This window comes from Cervus canadensis, chromosome 24 (genome assembly GCF_019320065.1).
Source record: "Cervus canadensis isolate Bull #8, Minnesota chromosome 24, ASM1932006v1, whole genome shotgun sequence".
Lineage (NCBI taxonomy): Eukaryota > Metazoa > Chordata > Mammalia > Artiodactyla > Cervidae > Cervus > Cervus canadensis.
In genome coordinates, this window is record NC_057409.1 from 48777767 (window position 1) to 48798728 (window position 20962).

Genomic DNA, 20962 nt, shown 5'->3' on the forward strand with positions numbered 1-20962 from the left:
GCACTTTTAGGATTTGAAATAGCTCAGCTGGAATTCCATCACTTCCACTAGCTTTGTTCACAATAATACTCCCCAAGGTCCCCTTGACTTCAGACTCCAGGATTTCTGGCTTTAGGTGAGTGACCACACCATGGTGGTTATCTGGATCATTAGAACCTTGTGTATTTCATCTGTGTGTTCTTGCCATCTCTTCTTTTTCTCTTCTGCTTCTCTTATGTCCTTATTGTTTCTGTCCTTTATCATGCCCATCCTTTAGTTAAATGTTCCCTTGATATCTCCAATTTTCTTGGTAACCTCTAGTCTTTCTCATCCTATTGTTTTCCCTTATTTCTTTTCATTGTTCATTTAAGAAGGCCTTCTATCTCCCCTTGGTTTTCTCTGCAACTCTGCATTCAGCTGGGTATAGCCTTTCCTTTCTCCTTTGCCTTTCACTTCTCTTCTTTCCTCAGCTGTTCGCAAAGCCTCCTCGTTGTTCCATGTCTGGTTCTAACCACTTTGCGTCATTGCATTTCTTCTTCTTTGGGATGGTTTTGGTTACTGCCTCCTATACAGTGTTATGAACCCTCATTCATAGTTCTTCAGGGACTGTATATATTAGATCTAATTCCTTGGATCTATTTGCTACCTTCACTGTATAATCATAAGGGATTTTATTTAGGTCATACTTGAATGGCCTAGTGGTTTTCCCTATTTTCTTCAACTTAAGACTGAATTTTGCAATAAGGAGCTCATGGTCTGAGCCACAGTCAGGTCCAGGACTTGTTTTTGCTGACTATATAGAGCTTCTTCAACTTAGGTTGCAAAGAACATAATCAGTCTGTTTTCCATATTAATCATATTATCATGATTAATATTTTAGTTATATTAATTAATTAATGCCCATGTGTAGTCATCTCTTGCGTTGTTGTAAAAGGATGTTTGCTGTGACCAGCATATTTTCTACACAGAATTATGTTAACCTTTGCCCTGCTTCATTTTATACTCCAAGGCCAAACTTGCTTGTTATTACAGGTATCTCTTGTCTTTCTGTTTTTGCATTCTAATCTCCAGAGTTGAAAAGGACATCTTTTTTTGGTGTTAGTTCTAGAAAGTGGTGTAAGTCCTCATAGAACCAGTCAACTTAAGCTTCTTTGTCATCAGTGGTTGAGGCACAGACTTGGATTACTGTGATGTTGAATGGTTTCCCTTGAAAACAAGCTGAGATCATAGAGTTGTTTTTGAACTCAAACCCAAGTATTGCAGTTTGGACTCTTTTGTTGACTATGAGGGCATCCCTGGTGGCTCAGAGGGTAAAGGATCTACCTGAAATGCAGGCAATGCGGGTTTGATCCCTGGGTCGGGAAGATCCCCTGGAGAGGGGAATGACCAACCACTTCAGTATTCTTACCTGGAGAATTCCGTGGACAGAGGAGCCTGGAGGGCTACAGTCCATGGAGTTGTAAAAAGTGAGACACTACTGAGCGACTAACACTTTCACTTTCTGAGGGCTACTCCATTTCTTCTAAGGGATTCTTGCCCACAGTAGCAGATATAATGGTCATCTGAATTAAAGTCACCCAATCCCGTCCATTTTATTCACTGATTGCTAGGATGTTGATATTCAACCTTGCCATCTCCTGCTTGACCATGACCAATTTACCTTGATTCATGGACCTAACATTCCAGGTTCCTATGCAATATCGTTCTTTACAGCATCAGACTTTACTTTCACCACCAGACACATCCACAACAGCATCATTTCCACTTTGGCCCCACTGCGCCATTCTTTCTGGAGCTGTTAGTAATCTTAAGCCCTCTGCTCTTCCCCCGTGGCACACTCGACACCTTCTGACCTGGGGGACTTTTCTTCTGGTGTCATGTCTTTTGCTTTTTCATACTATTCATGGGGTTCTCCAGTCAAGAATACTGCAGTGGGTTGCTGTTTCCTCCTCCATGGACCACATATTGCCAGAACTATTCACTATGACCTATCCGGCTTGGTGGCCCTGCACAGTGCTTATTAGTTTTAGCTTTATCATCCTTTTATATGTGAATATCTGGCTATCTCAGAAACATTTGTCCAAGAGACTGTTCTTTCCCCATTATATAGTCTCAAGTATCCTTGTGTGTGTTAGTTGCTCAGTCGTGTCCGATTCTTTGTGACCCCAAGGACTGTAGCCTGCCAGGCTTCTCTGTCCATGGAATTCTCCAGGCAAGAATACTGGAGTGAATTGTCATTCCCTTCTCCAGAGGATCTTCCTGACCCAGGGACCGAACCCTGGTCTCTTGCATTGCAGGCAGATTCTTTACCGTTTGAGCTACAGGGAAGTCCTTAAGTATCCTTATTAAAGATCAGTTGGCCATAAATGTATGGGCTTATTTCTGTACTCTCAGTTCTGTTCTGTTCGTCTGTATATCTGTCCTTATGCCAGTACCATGCTGTTTTGATTACTGTAGCTTTATAGTAAATTATCAACTAAGAAGTACAGTCTCCAACTTTGCTCTTTTTTCTAGATTGTTTTGACTGTTTTGGGCCCCTTGAAATTCCAAATGAATTTGAAATCAGTCTTCTCATTTATTTAAGAAAAATCACTTGGACTTTTGATAGTTACTGCATTCAATCTGTGTCTTCTTTAATTTCTTTAAGCAATGTTATATATATTTCAGTGTACACTTAAGTCTTTCACCTGCTTGCGTAAACTTATTCTTAGATATTTTATCCTTCTGGATGCTCTTGTAAATGGAATTGCTTTCTTCTTTTTTGGATGTTTCTTGCTAGCATGTAGAAATAAAACTTAATTTTTTCATTCTTTTAACTTTGCTGAATTCATTAGCTCTAGTATTTTTCTTGTGGATTCTTTAGGATTTTCTATATAAGAACATGTTACCATGAATAGTTTTATTTCTTTTTCAATTTAGATATCTTTTATTTCTCTTTCTTGCCTAATTCTGTGTCTAGAACTTTCAGTACAATGTTGAATAGAAGTGGCAATATCAGATGTCCTTATCTTATTCCTGATCTTAAGGAGAAGGGTTTCAGTCTTTCACCAGTGCATATGATGTTAGCTGTGTGTTTTTCATAAATACCCTTTTATTCCTAGTTTGTTAAGTATGTTTATCGTAAGAATGTTAGATTGTTTCACATATATTTTTATTGCATCAGTTGAGATGATCAGGTGGCTTTCCTCTTTTCATTTTTTAATATGGTATATTGCATTGATTGATGTTTGTGTGTTAACTACTTTTGCATCCCTAAGATAAATCCCACTTGGCCTCAGTGTATAACCCTTTTAATATGGTGCTAGGTGCAATTTATGATACATTTACTGTTATGGCACTTATAATTAATCCTTTGAGAGTGTGATGAATGCTGTGGGCCCTCTTTACAGGGAAAAATAAAATGTGTACATACATACAAAGTTTACTTTCTATTATGGATTTTGGTATCTTCAAAAATCCACCCTTAAGGATCCAAGAATTTGAGGTTTAGAAGAATTATTTAAGATCCTAAAGGAAGTTTGCTCCTAACCATAAAGGGGAATACTGGTTCATTCATTTACCTCTTTTTAATCTTAACTCTTAAGGAACTTAATTATTTTGTTTTGTTTAAGGTTATGTTTAATTTTATTTCATTTTAAACTAGTTAAAAAATTAATGTCAGCCATGCTCTGTATTAGATGGTACACTCTTGGCAGTTTAGGAAAGTTCACTTTTTAGTATCACCCTAAGCTTCTAAATCGTGGTTTACGAAGAGCCTTGGTGTAAGGGCATTGCCTTCCTAGTGACCCCTCCAGCCGGTCTGAGTCTGGATCCTGGGAGACTCTTGCCCTCCTGGTAGGAGGTAAGCGTCTGCTTTCTAACTTCCTAGAACTTCTCTTCACCTTTTACTAATTTTGACATAAGAAATATTTTCTGCTTATTAATAGACTGGAATCTGTCCCTTCGTAATCCCTTATACCATGATAAGCTAGTGAACACCTTGAAAATTCCATTGTTGATTCCTTTTTAGTGGACATTGTATATGGACATTTACTTTATTTGCTGTACTGGTGTACAGCTTGTTAACAGCAAAGGTGCAGAAGCATTATGAAATGAAGATAAAAATTTAATAGAAACTGCTGTCATAGCCCCCATGGTCAGAAGGGCCTGTTGTACTTAATTGTTTTTTCATTAGGAGGGATGAGTTTGTGATGAGTGATCTTTACAATCAGTGACATGATAACCATGTGTGATTATCAGTGAGGTCTGCGGTCAAAGCAATTGTCTATAAAGGACTTTTTAGTTCCCTAAGGATCATGCTTTAAGTATATATGGTTCCTGAAAGTGACAACTTGTTGAACTGAGAAGGCTGATAGGAATAACTTAATGTAATCTTCAAGGGATCCTTGTGAGGAGAAGCAGTTCTGAATGGTAGAATAAGGATCTTCAGAAGTCTTCTCTAAAATATAATGAGAACATTGGAGAGAATTTTCAGAATTAAATTTTTTGGCATTCTGAAAATCATCTGAATGTTTTGAAGTACAAGAGGAGCATTTGTTCAGCTAGTTGAATCTCAAATAGAACAACAGGTTTTGGCTTCCCAATGTTTTAACTTACCTTATTTCTAACTCCCTAGGCCAAACAGCACAGTAGTTTTGAAAACCAAAAGCTTTATGACCAAGGAGACTTAGAAAACCAGCAGCTTGACAGCTACAAGCATGAGCAGAATGGATTCCCAGCTCCCTGCAAAGCCTCATACTTAGAGAATTGCCACTGCTTGCTGTGTCTGGCTGCTCTCTGGAAAAGCCCAATTCATGGAACTTCTCTTTATTTCACCTAGCTCAGAGCTCGCTCAGAGCAAATCATGGTGTCTCCAAGATATTTGTCGAAAGTAATCGCTGAGCTTCCCTACTGGCTCAGACAGTAAAGAATCTGCCTGCAGTGTGGGACACCTGGGTTCCATCCCTGGGTTGGAAAGATCCCTGGGAGGAGGGCATGGCAACCCAACCCCAATTCTCCATGCCTGGAGAGTTCCTGTGGACAGAGGAGCCTGGTGGGCTACAGTCCGTGGTGTCATAAAGAGTCAGACACGACTAACTGACCAGGCACACACAGCAATCACTGGTGACTGTTTAGCATCGCAGCTGCCTGAGGTGGCGATAATGCTGGGGCATGCGAATGGCTGGCTGAAAAATGTAAAGGAATAATATGCGGGACTTTGAAAAATCTTGACATTCTAGGGACTCTATGATATATCTAGGGACACACATATACAGGACTGTGTTATACCCAGCAAAGACCTGAGAAGGCTTTCATTTTTCTCATCTCTCTGATCTTGAGTCTTTGGGCAAACAGCAAGTGAAGGCTGAGGCAGACTGGCAAGAGGCTTGAGTGCTCAGGGTGTGATCCGTCACACACATAGAGCCCGTTAGCAAAGTCTGGTTTCAGCAGTATGTGAACTGAGAACTTCCAGAAGTACAAGCTGAGTTTCAAAGAGGCAGAGGAACTGGAGATCAAATTGCCAACATTTGTTGGATGATAGAGACAGCGAGGGAATTCCAGACGAACATCTCCTTCACCGACTATGCTAAATAAAGCCTTTGACTGTGTGGATCACAACAAACTGTGGAACATTCTTAAAGAGATGTGAGTACTAAACTACCTTACCTGTCTCCTGAGAAACCTGTATGTGGATCAAGAAGCAACAGAACCGGACATGGAAAAACTGACTGGTTCAAAATTGGGCAAGGAGTATGACAAGGCTGTATATTGTCACCATGCTTATTTAACATCTGTGCGGTGTACATCATGGGAGATGCCTGACTGGGTGAATCACATGCTGGAATAAGATTGCCAGGAGAAATATCAACAACCTCAAATATGCAGATGATACCACTCTAATGGCAGAAAGTAAAGTGGAACTAAACAGCCTCTTGATGAGGGTGAAAGAGGAGAGTGAAAAATTTGACTTAAAACTCAATGTTCAGAAAACTAAGATCATGGCATTTGGTCCCATAACTTCATGGCAAATAGGAAGGGAAAAAGTGGAAGCAGTGGCAGATTTTATTTTCTTGAGCTCCAAGAAATCACTGTGGACAGTGACTTCAGCCTTGAAATTAAAAGACTCTTGCTCCTTGGAAGGAAAGCTATGACAAACCTACGCAGTGTATTCAAAAGTAGAGACACCACTCTGCTGACGGAAGTCCTATAGTCAAAGATATGGTTTTTCCAGTAGCCATGTACCAGTGTGATAGTTGGACCATAAAGAAGGCTGATCACCGAAGAATTGATACTTTGGAATTGTGGTGCTGGAGGAGGCTCTTGAGAGTTCCTTAGACAGCAAGGAGATCAAATAGTCAATCCGGAAGAAAACCAACCCTGAATCTTCATTGGAAGGACTGCTGCTGAAGCACCAATACTTTGGCCACCTGATGTGAAGAGCCGACGCATTGGAAAAGACCCAGATTCCGGGGAAGATTGAGGGCAGGAGAAGAAGAGGGCAACAGGATGAGGTGGTTGGATGGCATGACCAACTGAATGGACATGAGTTTGAGAAAACTCCGTGAGATAATGAAGGACAGGAGCCTGGTGTACTGCAGTCCATTGGGTCACAAAGGGTTGGTCATGACTTAGCAACTGGAAAAAAACAACAGTACCTTTTAACTTGCTCGTCGGTCTCCTGTATTTCTTGTAAATTTGAAATTTATGCAAACATCTTGACTAGCATTGATTTCAGTCACTAGTGATGCTATAATACTCCACATTTCATTCAGTCAAAAGATACTTTAAATCCTTAACATCTGGTTTTCCCATTCTTCCTGATGCTAAGGTTGATTTGCGGGTTCAGATTATGACACCTTAATGTCCTCATTAGAAAGTTTCCCATTGATGTGTCACATAATATTTTTGCTTAAGTTTGCTTCTTAGGTGTTAGAAAATTGTGTATTTTCTAATAATTTTATTCCTTCCACATTTATTTCCTGGGATGCTTATTTAAGATGCATGTTTCCCCATCAGCTTCAGCATCTTTGTTACTCTAAAGTACAGTTCACACTGAAACTGTCAAGGTAAATGCTTAATTCTTTGATTTCAATGACTGTTTTAAAAATGCATGACATTAGTGGCCTAGTTATTTCCAGTTGTGATTAAGAGGTTTACTCCTTTTTGGTGAGTGGCTATGCACATTTTAATACTGTTGTGAGCTCATGTGTTTAAAAAATGTATGTGTTTTAATGGGTGCAGCTTTTAAAAAACTATTCATATTATACCATTTAGGCCAATGGTAAAACTGTGTAAGAAAGTGTGTGAAGAGCAGTGTTATACTTTATCCCTTCATTGTCTCTATAGGTAACCATTTGTGGTGGCATTGTTTTTTTATCTGTATATTTTTTCATAAATGAAAACAAAAGTGTGTATGTGTGTTCAGCATGCTGTATGTATTATCTGTATCACACTATACTATTTTGACTCTGTGCAGTGGGATTTATGGTAAAGTATCCATCTGCAGTGCAGGAAACCTGGGTTTGATGGGCAGAGAAGCGTGGTCGACTACAATCCATGGGGTCGCAAGAGCTGGACACAGCTTAGCGACTAAACCATCATCACTGCCATCAATGGGACTCAAGGCAGCTTAGCCAAAATTACCAAAAGGGGACATGGGAGAGTCCAGATTTAAACCCCGCAGCCTGACTGCCGACAGTGGGCTCTTAACTGCTCTGTTATACGTACGGCAGTCTCACCGACCCGTAGCCCCAAAGAGGAGGGATGTGTTGACTTTGCTGCTCTCAGAGTAATGAGTAGAAAAGTAATCTGAACACAAAATTGGCAATGGAAGCTGGTTTTCAGAGACCTGCAAAAATGCTCTGTGAGAATGCATACGAATAGACTCTTGCCAAGAAAAAAAATTTCTTTATTTTCTTTTCCATTTTCTCTTTGGTATTTTGCTTGTTTGTCTGGTTCACATTTTCTACTTTTAATTTAGCTGTATTGACTTAATCTGCTGGCAAGAAGTGGGGAGAAAAGCTAATTCTAAGCCATTTCAGATGTTACAGTTGTTATTCCATGATCAATTTGTAAAATGGAAGCTTTTCCACATTTGTGAATTAACTGTTCTTATGCCATTTAGAAGAATTTACACCAGGATAATTTTTAGCACCGTAAATATAAGGAATATAATTCTTCCAAATATATAAACTTAAGCACCTGAAGAGCTAAAAGTAGCCATAATATGTTTCCTCTTAGGTTGTGTTTGAGATTCTCCTCTCTCTTTAAGGTCTTAATTGTTTATTCAGTGTTTTAGCACTGAATGTCCAAGCTACTGAATGTATAGCTTCAACTAACTTAGTTTCTGTTTTATTTAGAGAGTAATGTTATTAAACGTCCCTGATCTGCTTATGGAATTTGAGCATCTTCAAAGAGTAGTTTTTAAATATAGTTTTCTGTATTTATTTATTTTTGGCTCTGCTGGCTCTTCATTACTATGAGGGCTTTTCTCTAGTTGCAGAAAAGCGGGGGCTCCTCTCCGGTTGTGCACGGGCTTCTCAATGCAGTGGTTTCTCTTGTGGAGCAGGGCCTTTAGGTGTGTGGGCTTCAGTGGTTGTAGCTCCTGGGCTTAGCTGCTTCAAGGCAAGTGGGATCTTCCTGGATCAGGGATCCAGCCTGTGTCTCCTGCATTGGCAGGCAGATTCTTTACCACTGAACCATCAGGGAAATCCCCAATGGTAGTTTTAATAGAATTTGTAACTTATGATTTCCCCTAAAGATGAGAAACTATTAGATTTTATATTTTGTTGTCAGATTCTTCTTATTTACTTGTCAGTCAGTATAAGGAGATTATTTAGATGTTGCTTTCTATCTGTTCAACTCTTAGTATCTCTTCAAATTTTTACTGGTTGCTCCAAAATACAGTTATAAACTGGGGCTTCCCCTGGTGGCTCAGGTGGGAAAGAATCCGCCTGCAATGCAGGAGACTCAGGTTCCATCCCTGGTTGGGAAGGTCCCCTGAATAACGAAATGGCAACCCACTCCAGTATTCTTGCCTGGAAAGTCCAATGGACAGAGGAGCCTGACTGTAGTCCATGGGGTTAAAAAGAGTCAGACATGACTGAGCGACTAACAACAACAACAAAAATTTATAAAATGTTTTATACTTATGAAAGCAAAGTCTGAGGGAAATAAAGAAACTGGGATAGAGTTCAGGTCAGTCACTCAGTCGTATCCGACTCTTTGCAACCCCATGCACTGCAGCATGCAAGGACTCCCTGTCCTTCACCATCTCCCCGAGCTTGCTCAAACTCACGTCCATTGAGTCAGTGATGCCATCCAACCTTCTCATCCTTTGTCATCCCCTTCTCCTCCTGCCTTTAATCTTTCCCAGCATCAGGGTCTTTTCAAATGAGTCAGCTCTTCGCATCAGGTGGCCAGGTATTGGAGCTTCAGCTTCAACATTAGTCCTTCCAATGAATATTCAGGACTGATTTCCTTTAGGATTGACTGTTTTGATCTCCTTGCAGTCCAAGGGACTCTCGAGAGTCTCCTCCAACACCACAGGTCAAAACCATCAATTCTTCAGTGCTCAACCTTCTTTATGGTCCAGCTCTCACATCCATACATGACTACTGGAAAAATCATAGCTTTGACTAGACAGACCTTTGTTGGCAAAGTAATGTCTCTGCTTTTTAATATGCTGCCTAGGTTTGTCATAGCTTTCCTTCCAAGGAGCAAGCGTTTTCTAATTTCATGGCTGCAGTCACCATCTGCAGTGATTTTTGGAGCCCCAAAAAATAAAGTCTGTCAGTGTTTCCATTGTTTCTCCATCTATTTGCCTTGAAGTGATGGAACTGGATGCCATGATCTTAGTTTTTTGGATGGTGAGTTTTCAGCCAGCTTTTTCACTTCCCTCTTTCACTTTTATGAAGAGGCTCTTTAGTTCCTCTTCGCTTTCTGCCATAAGGGTGGTATCGTCTGTGTATCTGAGGTTATTGATATTTCTCCTGGCAATCTGGATTCCAGCTTGTGCTTCATCCAGCCTGGCATTTCGCATGATATACTCTGCATTTAAGTTAAGTAAGCAGGGTGACAATATACAGCCTTGACATCCTGCTTTTCCGATTTGAAACCAGTCTGTTGTTCCATGTCTGGTTCTAACGGTTGCTTCTTGACCTGCATACACATTTCTCAGGAGGAAGGTAAGGTGATCTGGTATTCCCATCTCTTGAAGAATTTTCCACAGTTTGTTGTGAGCCACACTGTCAAAGGCTTTGGTAGTCAATAAAGCAGAAGTAAATGTTTTTCTGGAATTCTCTTGCTTTTTCTACGATCCAATGGATGTTGGTAATTGGTTCCTCTGCCTTTCAAATCCATCTTGAACATCTTGAACATCTTCAAGTTCATGTACTGTTCATGTACTGTTGAAGACTAGCTTGGAGAATTTTGAGCATTCCTTTGTGAGCATATGAGATGAGTGCAATTGTGTGATAGTTTGAATGTTCTTTGGCATTGCCTTTCTTTGGGATTGGAATGAAAACTGACCTTTTTCAGTCCTGTGGCCCCTGATGAGTTTTCCAAATTTGCTGACATATTGAGTGCAGGAATTTCACAGCATCATCTTTTAGTATTGGAAATAGCTCAACTGGAATTCCATCACCTCCACTAGCTTTGTTTGTAGTGATGCTTCCTGAGGCCCACTTGACTTCACATTCCAGAATGTCTGGCTCTAGGTGAGTGATCACACTATCGTGGTTATCTGGGATAGAGAATCAGTTCTTATTCATTTAATCTAAAATGTATACTGGATATTTCCCAGCACTGGATAATTCTTGGAATATGATAATTGAGAAAGTATCTTCTGTGTTCTTATCTCAAAGAACACAGACTGATAGAGTGGATTGACTATGGCAGTGTATCTGCATGGACCAGATTTTCTAACACTGGTGAAAGAGGACATACTGAAAAATAGAGCTTAGGTGAAAATACTTTGCATAATAGCTGACATATAATGGACCATATAAATTTTAAAAATGTAATCTTGATGAAAAATGTAAAACTTGTTTTTTCAATAAAATTTATTTCAATTCAATTTTTTCAAAGAAAATGGAAATATCTATGATCATGAATGTTTATTGATTGTAGTATGATTTTTCTGTTGGGTTATATGTTTATGTCTATATGTGTGCACACACTCCTGTGTTTACACTAGGAGGTAGAGAGGCACTGAAATAGCCTGGGAATCTGAATTCTTTGAGTATATTTATGTTTGATTTAAATTGATGTCATAATTCCATTTGGAGCAGATTTCTTTGAGTTAATGAATATTCAGTACTTGGAGTTTTAAATACAGTTTTAAACTCAGAGTCAAACTAGTTTTCATGTGACATCTTTTGCTTCGATTTTTTTTTTTTTACAGTTCCTTTATCAGATATATCTTGAATTTGTGTTTTTTTTCCCTGAAGGTGCTTTTGTGATGGATGATACTTGTGGTTTTTAGTATCTTTGGACAAGGTTTATGGATAATGTGCGTTAGCTACAAGATCACTTTTTTGGGCCAACTCCATTTGGTAAATAACAGCTCCTTTTGAATGAGTACTTAAGAAATTCACACTGTAAGTAATATCTTCAAGTGTCAGGATAGATAGATTTGTAAGGGAAACTTCATTTTTAAATTTATTACTGTTTCTGAATTTTTCTGTCGCATTAGGCCAGATTGAAGCCTCTCTTTTCATTAAAGTCATGCAAGTTCCTTCTGAAAAGCTAGAAAATATGGAAGAATACAGGACATTTAAGTCTGCCTGCATGCATGTGTGTGTGCTCGGTCGTGTTTGACTTTGCAACTACACGTACTGTAGCCTGCTAGGCTCCTCTGTCCATGGGGCTCTCTAGCAAGAATACTGCAGTAGGTTGCCATTTGCTCCTCTAGGGAATCTTCTCGATCCGGGAATCTACCTCAAGTCTCCTGTCTCTCCTGCATGGACAGGTGGGTTCTTTACCATTGTGCCACCTGGGTAGCCCCTTAAGTCTTCCTGCCAAACAATAACTGCTCTGAATATTTTGAATATTCCTTTTACAACTTTATTTTTATAAATTTCATGTGTGTGTTTAAAGACAATTAAGCTCATATTATACACATAACTCTGGGCTTCCTGCATAGCTCAGTTGGTAAAGAATCTTCCTGCAATGCAGGAGACCCCGGTTTGATTACTGGGTTGGGAAGATCCTTTGGAGAAAGAATAGGCTATCCACTCCAGTATTCTTGGGCTTCCCTTATGGTTCATCTGGTAAAGAATCTGCCTGCAATGTGGAAAACCTGGGTTCAGTCCTTGGGTTGGAAAGATACCCTGGAGAAGGAAAAGGCTACTCACTCCAGTATTCTGGCCTGGAGAATTCTATGGACTATAGTCCATGGGGTTGCAAAGAGTTGGACACAACTGAGCGACTTTTACATACATATAACTCTGCAGTATGTTTTTCCACGGATTATTAATATATCATGAGCACTTCCTGTGTCATTAAAAATTATTTGGGAACATAGTGTAATAACTACATAACATTCTATAAAATGGCTGTGTCATAAAATGGCCTGTTGATCTTTTTGGATACTTTTCTAGTTTCAAATTATTGTAGTTCATGAGACAATGACCACTGAATTTATATAATCTATGGTGCCACATATATCTTGACCACACATCTTATTTTGCTTATTAAAACATTTTTTCATGTATAAAATAATCTGTAAAAAAAATAAAAATAAAATAATCTGTAATTTTCTGTTATTTATGGTATCGCCCACCTTGTACTGAAGAAATTTTTCTGTACTGTACTGAAAGTATTCTTTACTGAAGGAAGTTGTTCAATTAAAAAAACAAAAGCTTTTTAAAAAGAGATTATTATTTACGAGGTTTATACATAAACTCTAAAACAGATTAGAAGGTAAAATGACAAATCCTGTTGATAGCTGTTCATAATGGAAATGCTTACAGATCCTTAAATATAGTTTGGTAGGAAAGGGCGGCAGTGAATCAAGTTGTTACAGTTTGTTCCAGGAAAGGCATTTTGGATGAATGCCATCTACTTTTACAAATATGTCTTGTGATTTTAGTTTTGTTTTAGTTTTATCTACTCTACTTTCCCAAATTGATTGCTGAAGCTGAAGCAAATGTATGTAGTACAATAAAAGGAATTGACATAATTTTAATTTCTTTAGTAAAAGGCAATTCTTTTTCCCCAACATTGTTACTTGAATTTTAATGAAAGTGCTAAATTGAAGCCTGGTTGAGTCATGTTAGATAAACTGGCTCCAAATGACTTCTGAGGTTAGTTCATCTAGCCAACTGCCTTCCTAGTGATTGTCATTAATCTACTTAATATTCATATTTGTCACCAAAATAAAATTCTGAAAACTTATTGAAATAATTCAGTGATTTAGCGTCTTCTCTATTGAGAATAAAGGCAGCACTTGAATCTGGGTTTGCCAGTAGTGAGTGAGACCACGGTGCCAGGCTCACTGTCCCCTTGCTTTATACAGCCTTACCACCCTCTCAGAATTGTTCTGGTCATACACCGTGATTGCACCCGTGTTATAAGCGGGGATGAGTGAGCTGCATGCAGTGTGTGGAAGGTTACTCCCTGGCCAGTGTCACACCACTAACAGGCATCCGTTTTGGCAGCAGAACCCGTGCTTTTCTGTGCTGCCTTCAAGCTGTCCGAAAGTTCTTAGTCATATAAACTCACTAAATGAAAAAAATGTCTTAAACTGGATTAAAAATGTTAAGAAAACATAATTAACAAATTTAGTGTGTGACATCTAAGCAACGCAGAACACACTTAGATATTTAAAGATGGCTTTATTCTCTTTTAAAAAGGGACCATAATTACTTTGGAGCAAAAAAAAAAAAAAAAAACACCCTCATTTCTCACTCTTCCTGGCTAGAAATCTTGACAGCTAGGAGTGCAATTGCTATTATTGTGAGTTTGTTGTGTGTACAGATTCATGCTCTCAAATTCTCCATTCCCACCTTCTATAAATACCATATTTAACTGGGAAGAGGAAAAGTTATTTTTGGCAACATTTGTAGAGCAAAAGTAGCAACTTGGGGGGGGGGGACATGAAAGGATATACTGACCTGAAACAGAAACTGTAGGAATATGCCTAGTGTTTAGGTTCAATTCTGTTTAGAATGTGGGTCTTCAATAAGAGAATTATTATTCAGATTTTACTAGGAGGCAGGAAGACTGCAAAATGAGATCTGTGTCAATGTAAATATTTATGACTGAAATAATGTACTGATATTTTGTGCTTCTTATTACTGTTCTCATAGCCAAAAATTGCAATCAGATAGCTGTTCAGATATCATTAGATAGCTGATAGAGACCCAATGCTAAGAGGACCAGGCTGCTTTCTTGAGAAAAGCCTGAAACAATAGTTTCATGTCAACAAAGATTCACAGATAGGGTTATAGATATTATATCTATACAGTAGATGTGGTGATAAAAGCTCATCACTGAATTCTCAAATATTAAAACTCAAGGCTTTCTTTGCAAATTGAAAGATACAGATTTACAGTGAGTGAAACAAGGACTGCTTTTTGCTCCTGAAAGTAAACTTCTGGGAAATTTTACTAAAATATTATTCTAAGAGGTGGTACAAGCTAAAAGAAAAGATGGTCAATTCAATGTAACACATAGATTGGTGCATTGTTGACAACGTAGGGTGAGTTATTATGAAAAGTTAAAGATGTTAGTTCAGACATTCATTCAATAAATTGTTTCTGGCCCCTAACCTTTGGAAATGATGTTATAGATAGCCACTTTTTAAAATCAAACTCTGGGCTAGGAGGCTCCCAAAGATTACCGATTCTTGCATCTAGAGTTTACCAGAGTTTCTCAAATTACCTGTGGTTAGTCAGATTTATCACCGACACTGATCATTTGTAAATTAGAGTAAAAATAAGCTACTAGAAGAATGAAATGGAGTAAAAAATAAGATCCACAAAATATAAGCCCACATTTTTATAATTGTATTGAACAGACTTAAAATTACTCTTGACAAATTTCTGTAAAAGCTTCTGAAGGCTCATGCGTGATTTCTGTACTTTTCGCAGGTCATTAACAGCCAGCTTATGACCCAGTGCTGACCGGTGGCCCATTTTTGAGGAACACTGTTCTAGATTTGAATACAGACAAAAGGTTTTTTTTCTCATGTTAGTGTCCCTTCCTGTCTCTTCATTTTCCCCGTACTTGTCTTCTTAGTATATAGTTTTCCTCTTAAGATGGATTGGAAATAATTAACACGAGGATTGTTAGGGTAGGGAACACTGCAAAGGGACAAAGAAGCATGTTTCTTTTTGAGTTTTCTACTAAAACAAATTCACAAAATCAAACATGACATTTATATGCATGTATACCTCACATACACATGCACATATATGGTCTATCAGATTCTGAGATTACAGGTCAGTGTGGTTTAAGGAACACTGGTACCAGAGTTAGCTTGGGTAAATGTGTAACAATGAAGACTCCTAAGATCCTTCTTATGTCCACTGAATCAGAATTTCTCTGATTTGCTCTGTGAAATTTAGTCTAAAGTTTAAACATGAGCCTTACCAGTTGATTCTAGTACACAATGGAATTTGAGTTGTACTCTTTCAGGATTTTTGGAAATCTCTGTGTTAGAGTCTACATTATCATACACTATGGTGGTATATTAAAATGCCAATTCTGAAGTGTCCACTAATGTGAATATATTGGAATCTCTATATAGGTGCTTCCAGCAGAGAATCTCGGATTCATTGCTATCTCAAGCGTGTGTGTGTGTGTGTGTGTGTGTGTGTGTGTGAGTTGCTTAGTCGTGTCCAACTCTGTGTGACCCCATGGACTGTGGCCCACTAGGCTTCTCTGTCCATGGGATTCTCCAGGCAAAAATACTGGAGTGGATTGCCATGCCCTCCTCCAGTCGCAAGCATTAACAAAGCCCTATTGGAAAGGCATATGTTCTCATTTTACAGACAGAAACACAGAACACACATACACAAATAAAATAATTCTGCATCCTTCTCTATTGTAGTCATTTTGCATCTTTTTCATTTTATTTTCAGAGCTTACATGCCTAAAGTCTATTCTTTAATTCACCTTGCTTTATAATAATACAATTTTATTTGGAATAAGAACTAGCATAGCTACAGAATCCATTAAAAATGTAATTAAATGGTTATTATGAATTGAATGAGGCTTGTGGGATTGTATATAATTGTATGCAATATGTTAATATTTCTTTTAAAAACACTTGTCTTTACATTAATCTGAACTTAAAACAAAATGTATTGATAAGGAAAAATACTGCATTTTTAGGTGTTATTACCAAATTAACCCATAAGGAGAAATAGTATATTCTTAGAGCTCCAAAGTACACATCAGTGAAATAAAAGAGATTCCACTATAGCTGTATCTTTAGTTCATTAGTGGAAATTACTTTTAAAAAAAAAAGAACCACTTATTTTTTTATGCCTTTCAGAGTTTTTGGCACATTATATTGTGTGTGTTTATTTGTCAGAAAAGTAAGGGTCATTTATTCTTGTTTATGAAAGCAGAGAATCAGAATCCTGGTATTTTGACTTGAATGGGCATTGATAAAGAGATTTCCTTATTCATTTAGGATAAGAAAATCAGTTCTTTGGGGACTTTATGCTTTTCCTAAGCATATTGATTTCCCAGGTAAAACTGCAAAACCCTAAGAAAGTAACAGACCCATACTTATTTTACTGAACAGTGAGTAACCCAGCAGTGCTGCGGATGTGAAGTTATGTAGGTTATTGGAAAGTCTTCCCTTGAGCCTTTCAGCCTCGCCATGTGTGCCCTTGATCAAATTACTCCACCTCTCCAAACTGTTTCCTCATGTTAAGGATAGCAACACCTCTCAGGATGGCTGGGAGAACTCTTATCAGTTAATGATTCTGAAATACCAGCGCAGTTCTTGGCATCGGTGAGTGGTAGATAGTTATTGCTGGGAATTATACAGCAGTGCAGAATGGATGAGCTCTGATGTCATGTAAACCCTGGCTTTGAAATTCAGCTGGTTTCTTGGTATGTAAATAACAGCAAGTAATTCAATCTGTCTATCCTCCATTTAATTTGTGAGATAGGCATTGTAGTGACAATTCCAGAAGATTATTTTGAGGATTAAATGAGGGAGTGTGTGCCTGGCACATAGAAGTTTCTTAATAGATAACAGATGATAGCCATTATTATTTTTATTGTATTTGATTGCTACCACTTTCTAAGCTAAATTAAAAATATATAGAGTGAAAACATGTTTCATATACATGTGCCTGCTTGAGTTTAGATTTAAGGGTTCTCTCCCGGATTTTTTAGCAGCTGTCTCACTTTAAGATGTATTTTCAAAAGCTTTCTGATTTATACACAAGCCAATGTGTATTTCCATTGGAAGATTTTGGGAATTCGAAAACAGAGTGATGATGAAATGAGCATTCATCTGGCTGCTTCATGAACACAATGTTGAAGAGAAAGCAGGCAGTTGAACCTGTAGCAGATAGCAGACACTTGCTGCAAGACTTCAATAATGCATGTGAGTGATGTCAGACTCAGGCATGCAAAAGGCATAAACACAAAGGAAGATCGTAATGGGCTTTTCAGGAAAGGGGTTGCTTCCTCATGTGCTAACCTGGCTTTTGTTTTGTGGTTTGGTGCCAGCATAGAGATAGCTGGCAGGGACACTGTTGAATTTTTCCATTGCCAATTTGTATTATAATCTAAGAATTGTGTTTTGCTCTTCTCTACTTTACTCTTAAAAAATATTCTGTGAACTTTGGGGAAGTAAGCTACTTTAGTTAAGTAATGTCTTTAATCACTTAATTTAATTTATGTGATTAATTCATTCAGCAGCCACAAATCACAGTTCCACCCACAGCATCCTTGCTTAGAATGTTCAGAACTGCGATCATCAATTGTCCTTTCAGAACAAGAGCTTAGGAAAGGGGAAAGGACAGTTTCCATTCCCTTATTCTTAAGCTTCCTTTTCTCTCCCAATACACTGATGCTGAAAATGTCCAGTCTGTTCTCTTCCCATGGCCTCACCTTTCCCCCATCATACGTGCTCTAGCCACACTGGTCTTCCTCCAGTCTTTGAAAAGGTCATGTTGTTGGATGGACCTGAAGAGTGTCGTACTGAGTGAAGTGAGTCAGACAAAGAAGGAGCAGTATCATGTGACATCCCTTATATGTGATATCTAAAAAGTTTCTTACAAAACAGAAAGAGACTCAGAGACTTCAAAATGAACTTACGGTTGCTAGGGTGGTGGTGGGGAGGGATAGGGACTTTGGGAAGTTCATGTACACACTGCTATATTTAAAATGCATAGCCAGCAAGGACCTATTGTATAGCACATGGAACTCTACTCAATGTTATGTGCCAGCCTGGATGGGAGGAGGGTTTGCAGGGGAAGATGGATACATATATATGTATGGCTGGGGCTTTCCTGGTGGCTCAGACGGTAAAGAATCTGCCTGCAATGTGGGAGACCTGGGTTCGATCCCTGGGTCAGGAAAATCCCCTGCAGGAGGGCATGTCAACCCACTCCAGTATTCTAGCCTGGAGAATCCCCATGGACAGAGGAGCCTGGTTGGCTATAGTCCATGGGGTTGCAAAGAGTTGTACACGACTGAGCAACTAAACTCACATATATGTATGGCTGAGTCCCTTTGCTGCTCACCTGAACCTACGACAACATTATTAACAGGCTGTACCCCAATACAAAATAAAAAGTTTAAAGCTTTGGGGGGGAAAGGGAGAAAATAAATGAATAAACAAATTGCAGAAAAAGAGAAGGTCATTTGCTTCTCATCTGATGGCCTCTCCAAAGCTCTTGACTGTCTGGAAAGAGCTGTCTCTCCTCTCCCATCCCCGCCCCCATTCCTAGTCATCCTTCAAGACTTAGTCCACACACCAGCTCCTGGAGGAAGCTTCCTCTTATTCTCTGACCTGGGTCATGTCCCCAGCTCAGCCATTTCATTACCACCTTCTCTTTTGCCTTAGTAGCGTGTCTCATAATAACAACTGAAGAATTGATGTTTGTTACTTTACGTTTCTCTCTCTTTCTAAAATAGAAGCTTTGCAAGAGAGAGCAGGAGCCGTTTGCCTTGTTCACATATGTTTCCCAGCGCCTGGTGCCTTACGATAACCCAACAGGCAAAAATGCTAAGGTATCATGTGGACACAAAATTGACACTAAGGTGCTTTACCATTTTATTTGTTGCTGTTGTTTTTTTATTTTTTATTTTTTGGTGTTTTCTTCAAAGGTGTGGTTTAGAGGAAAGAAAGGCATATGTAACCTTCAAGGTCTAACACTGTTCTCCTTTGCTTGTATCTTTTTATTACAGTAGATTACTGTGAGTGAAGGGGTACTGGCTATGAAAGGGTGTGGGTATCTGATGGCCTTAAGGCTAAGCTGTAACAGTCATCTTATCTCCCTGGCTCCACTCTATAAGTTTCTTTCTTGATCAACTTGGAGAGATCTGTGTTCCATTATGACAAAGGCTTGTGCTGTGAGGAAGATTTCCTTTATGTAGGAAAATAGCCTGTCACCTGTGAATGTCAGTGACACGTGGATGGGCCAGAACCTAGAGTTCAGCTTAAGTGGCATATCTGGCCACTGTTACAATCTTGGGAAGGCAAAGAATAATGGCTTGGAGGGCCAGAGTGATGGGAGCATCAGGTGGGTCCAGGGGCCTGAGAGGGAGTGGAGGTAAGGGTTAGACAGACTTGGGATGAAAACAAAAATGCTGACATTGTTGGGAAGACTTGTTCATAGGCTGTAGCCGTCTTTCATGCCAACAATAGGAAACATATTCATCTTTTCTAGCTTATTTTTTCTAATCTCCTAATGGTGACTGAGCCTGCCTTGGGCCTGTTGGCCACCTATTAATCAGTGAGGACACTGGCATTTTCACAGTGTTATTTGAGGGAGGCAGTGTATTGTAAAAGAGCTTGGGTTTGGATATATATTCAGATCTGACTTTAATCCTGGCTGTTATCACTTCCTTTCTGTGAGTTTCAGTTTCCTCATCTGTGAAAAGTGAAGAGTCAGTCACTTCAGTTGTGTCCAGCTCTTTTCAACCCCATGGACTGTAGCCTGTCATCCTTCTCTGTCCATGGATTTCTCTGGGCAGGAATACTGGAGTGGTTAGCCATTCCCTTCTCCAGGGGTCTTCCCTGACCCAGAGATTGAACCTGGGCCTCCTGCATTGCAGGTGGATTCTTTACCATCTGAGCCAACAGGGAAGCCCTTCTTCATCTGTAAAATGGACCTAATAACACCACCGACCTCAGTTTTAGAGTATGATTTAGAGCATTCGTTAGAGACTATTTTTTTAAAGCATTTACTATGGTTCCTGGTACAGAGTAGGCATTCCATACCTGCTTGCTATTATTGTTGTTTGCTAGGACACACCCAGAAATCCACAATGATTTGTCTTAAGACGTGATTGGGTTTGCATGTTCAATAGAGCCTGGACAGGGTGGTGGCGGTTCTGGAATGCCAAGCTTGCTGTGGTCACTCAGTCTACTCCAGAATCAGTCCAAAGTTCTGAAGCTTCATGGCAAATGAAGTCTCAGTTAAGAGAACAGTGGAAAGGAAATTATAGCCACCAAATGTAGCATGGAGCTTAAATCTAGTCTGCCCCACTTCACAGCAAAGCATGTGACAAATGAGGCATCTCATCTTGCTTTCCAAGTTTTGCTGGGAAGAGATGGTCTTGTAGCCTTTGATTGCACTCACCCAGTTCAGCCAGCATTTCAAAGTTGCAACGACTGCCCAGTGGGCACACAGTTTTATGAAGCCCATTTCTCCACTGAAGAACAACACAGCTGACTAGAGAGTCTCCTACCACAACTGCTTCCTAGACTAAGATAGCAGCACCAGCTAAACTGGCGACTGTATCTATTTTTGCTTTAGAAGTAGGGTCTGAAAATAACCTCTGGATTGATAACCACATTTGG

At 39.2% G+C, this 20962-nt stretch overlaps 1 protein-coding gene across 3 annotated transcripts in view; it reads left to right on the forward strand.

Annotated features, from left to right (window-relative positions):
- HECW2 (HECT, C2 and WW domain containing E3 ubiquitin protein ligase 2) overlaps positions 1 to 20962 on the forward strand; it is a 420397-nt gene that overhangs the window by 219050 nt on the left and 180385 nt on the right. The window lies entirely within an intron of this gene.